The sequence below is a fragment of the Pteropus alecto genome, unplaced genomic scaffold, assembly GCF_000325575.1.
Source record: "Pteropus alecto unplaced genomic scaffold, ASM32557v1 scaffold39, whole genome shotgun sequence".
Lineage (NCBI taxonomy): Eukaryota > Metazoa > Chordata > Mammalia > Chiroptera > Pteropodidae > Pteropus > Pteropus alecto.
The window spans coordinates 4,560,798-4,565,307 of NW_006443568.1; positions in this window are offsets into that span (position 1 = coordinate 4,560,798).

Below are 4,510 nucleotides of genomic sequence, written 5' to 3' on the forward strand. Positions count from 1 at the left end.
ATCCTGGTATTGTGAGTCTATGAGTTGGAGACATCTTTGAGAAAGAATTAAATTGGCCAAGAAGAAAAAGTTTAGTCCCACTCCTGAGAGGCCCTGGGTCACACTCCATTATGCAAATACAATCTGCCCCTTGTGAACTACCTCTCTTTTCTCTTTATCCGCTTTCTTCATTTTCCATCTCTTCTGCATTCCCTTCTACCCCAGACATATTGTTGTGGGTTGAATTGTGTCTCCCAGAAAAGATAGGTTAAAGTCCTAACTTCCAGTACTCGCGAATGTGATATTATTTGGAAATAGGGTCTTTGTAGATATAATCAAGTTAAGATGAAGTCATGCTGGATTAAGGTGGGCCCTACTCCAATAGGTCTCATGTCCTTATAAGAAGAGGAAATTTTGGACACAGACACACAGGAAGAATGCCGTGTGATGATGGAGGCAGAGATTGGAGTGATGATGCCACAAGCCAAGAAATACCAATAATTGCTGGCAACCACCAGAAGCTAAGAGAGAGGCACTGAACAGATTCTCCCTCTGAGCCCCCAAGAAGTAATCAACCCTACCAACACCTTAATTTTGGACTTATGGCCTCCTGAATTGTGAGAGAATAAATTTGTGTTGTTTTAAGCCACCCAGTTTTTGGCATTTTGTTACTAAAGCCCTAGGAAACTAATACAGTTGACCCTTGAACAATGCAGGAGTAGGGGCATTGACTACCCTCACAGATGAAAATCCACATATTACTTAAGTCAGCCCTACGCATATTGGGATTTCCAACAGACGATCAAAAATACAGTTGACCCTTGAACTTAGACATGGAAATAAGTGGACCCACACAGTCCAAACCTGAGTTGTTCGAGGGTCAGCTATATACCTATGCAAGGCCAATATTTGGAAATCATCCACTGATGCATCTTAACAGAGCCCTAAAAAGCACCAGTAGCCTTGACATCTCTCCAACTGTTCATTGAAAATGAGTCATCACTGTGCCTATTGTGGATCTCTGAAACCAAGAAGCCTGACTCCCCCATAGGGGAAGAAGGAAGGCCTTCCACATGATTATTTAGCAGGAAGAGATGCTAAAGGGTGGGGAGAAGGGTGGCTAGCTGCTTTTATTCCCCACTAGGGACAGCCCAAGAAAAAAAAAGGGACTTTCATCACTATAAGAGGGTGTCACAGTTATTTACTTTCACTCATTCAGTAAACATATGTGGAACATTTGTTGTGCTGGGCATTGCCGGATGCAAGTCAAGAGTATGTGTGTGTGGATGGGGGAAGAATGCTAAAGAAATATAGCAGACACTCCCTAAGTTCTATGAGCCAAGCGGGAATGGGAGGCCTGTGGCATGGTGGGTTATTAGTGGACTTTGGAATCAGAGTCCTGGCTCAAATCCTTGCTCCGCCATTGACTTCCATTGTTACTTAATCTTACTGGGCCTTTGTCTTATTGTAAGTATTAAATAAGATGATGTATATAGCACAGGGCCAGAGTACGTGCTCATTAATGTTAGTTATTTTCATTATTGGAGAAACAGCTCAGTAAACAGCTCAATAAAGCAGCAAGGTGATTATGATCAAACAGGACCCCTGTCCAGTTCAGGCCCTCATCACCTCTTGCCAGACACTGATTGAATGCTTAGAACAGCTCCAGGAGGAAGTTAGTCTCATTTTACAAATAATGTAACTGTGGTTCAGGAATGTAAAATAACTTGGCCAAGCTCACACAACAAGGAACATGACAGAGTCAAGGCTCAAACTAGAGCTCCCAAGCATATAGTCTTCCTATTTTCGGGCAATGTTTATTTGCAGGTCAGAGGGGATGGGGGGCAGCATATGGTTGGGAGGGGGCCTAAAGCATTTCACTGAAGATTATGGTTCCCTCTATAAAAAGTACGTTATACTGGACTTAACGTTTATTTTGTTTAATTAGCAAATAAATGTATATCTAGTGCTGACTATAGAGTGTTCTAAGCACTTTATGTTAGTAAATCATATTCACAAGAGCCTAGAAGGTAATAACTGTATTATTTCCTTTTTGCAGAGGTGGAAATCAAGACACAGAGAGGTTAAGCAACTTTTTCGAGGTCACACAGATAGTGAGTAGTGGAAGGAGGATTCACACTTGCTTCTTCAGCTCCTGAGACAATGCTCTTAACCACTGTTCTATATGGCATTATCTTTTGGGGCTATGGTGGGTTGGCCATTGAAGTGTGTACATGGACGGAAAAAGGGAAGATTAATACCCCATACACAAGCCACCCTTTGGTGCTATTGCTGCAATAAGACCATGAGTAATTTGACCCTATAAAGAGAATGGCAGAATGGGGGCTGTTTAGCCCTGGGATTCTCTGAGTCAACAGCTTCTCATTCCTGACCCACTTCCTGAAAACACTTTGTGCCTCAGCTTTGGAAACTCTTTGAGCACAAAGAGCTCATTTCCTGTGGCCAGGAAGGACAGGATGAGTTCCTGATGACAGCTCATCTCCCTCATTAAGACGCCCATAAAAATGTTTCAAGGAGCCTGACTTATGGTTCCGCTGTTTGTCAGGATCCCCTCTGCAAGGAGCCATTCTGGTAATTTGGTGTGAGGAGATGTGCAGGGGAAACCAACTCCTTTGAGTCCAGGAAATATATATGATCCTAAGAAGAGCGAATGTCATTTAGAGAGATAACAAGTCTTCATCAGCACAACAGACTGTTTCATATGCCACGAGGGATGGGAGGCAACTTCAGAATTCCAAAGCCAGCTAGGAAAATTGAGAGATTCTGTACATGTGGGTTGTCTGTTCTTATGATAGCTCCCAGGTCAATAACAGCTAACAATTACGGTGGTTTTACCAGCGCTTATACTAAATGCTTTTTATACATTAAATGATTTAATTCTCACACCCATTCCTATCCTATTTTACAAATGAGGAAATTGAGGCAAAGAGAGGTTAACGTGCCCAAGATCACACATTAGTGAGTAGTCAGGTCAGGATTTTAACCCAAGCAGGTATGCCTTTTTTGTACTCTTGAACACCAGTCAGAGCTTAAGAGGAAATAGGGTTTTAAGTCAGCCCGGTAAGGTAAAATGTACATATGTTCAAATTATCTTTAATAATCCCTTAAAATACCTTTAAAATTTAGTATATTTGATTTGAGGCATATAGCCTTGTCCAATAACTAGTTAGAGAACCACTGAGCTAAACTAAAGGAAAAAGCAAAAGGAAAGTCTATATGTAAATGTTTATGCTTTCAACTACTCTGCCTTTAGGTGAACTATGAAATCCCTAGGGGTCAAACAAAGAGGCAGAGAATTATAGAATGTCTTTACCCACCTGCAGGGGTGGCTCTATTCTCTTTTTAATAGTTAGCCTTCATGACCTTCACACATATCACTTGTCACATGATATTTTGCTGCATTGAGAGAAAACATAGTCACATCCTAAGAGAAGAGAAACTTCTGGTATAAAAGTGATTCTAAATTCCAAGCCTAAATTAAGTCAACCTGGTACGATGAGATGCCATGAGGCTAGCTCTGGAGCCAGATAAATCTGGATTTGAACCCTAAATTTGCTTCTTACTAGCTGTGTAATCTTGGACAATTTGCTTAACTTCTCAAAGCTTTGGTTTCTTAATCTGTAAAATAATCATAGCAATATCGTATGTTGAGAAGATTGATTTTTTAAAGTTTATAAAGTAGCGAGCTTGAGTACAAAGTATAGTTATTAAGCACTAGCTATTTGATCCAAGGCAGGTCACGTCATGTCTCTGAGCCTCATTTCTCCTCATCTGTAATACTGTTCTGCCTACTACCTCAAAGATCATTGCAAAGAAACACTACAAAGTTTGTATGAGAATTTTCTCAGCTGCTTGCTACACCTGGGATTGTGAGGCAGTACTAGGAGACCCCTGTTGGAGAAAATAACTCAGGAGACTCTGGGCCTAAAGTCATACATGGGCTCAGATTTCCATTTTTGCCATTTGTCATCTGAGTCTCATCTTTCACTTCTATTAAATGGGGTTCACAGTACTTTCATCACAGGGTTACCCCGAGAACCATATTCTGCAGAAAAGTGTTAGGCACGTGGTAAATACTCAAAAAATGTTTGCTGATCTGAATCTTTCTGAGATGAGCCTAATTCACTCCCTCTCCTACTACAAGACGGAAAAGCGCACGAGTTTGTCGGCGCGGAGCTCAGGTAGGGGAGATGCTCCCGGGTCCACTAGACTCCAGTGCTTCCCTACTTCCCTGCTCGCCCAGCCGTTGCCATGGCCACCGGTTCAGGCCCAGAGCAGCACCTAGGCGTGTTCAGCCGAATCCCCGCCTTTCCAGAGTGACCATTGGCTGGAGGGACCACGTGATGCTCACTGGTATGCTAATATATGGTAATCGCTCCACGCCCCTCCTCCCCAGGCTGTGTCCGAGTAGCCAGCAGAGTGCGCGGCGCCGAGCCGAGGGGGCGGGCTGAGGGGCGGCCCCCGGGAGAGAGCGGCCAGGTGGAGGAGGAGCGCGAACGCGACCGCAGGT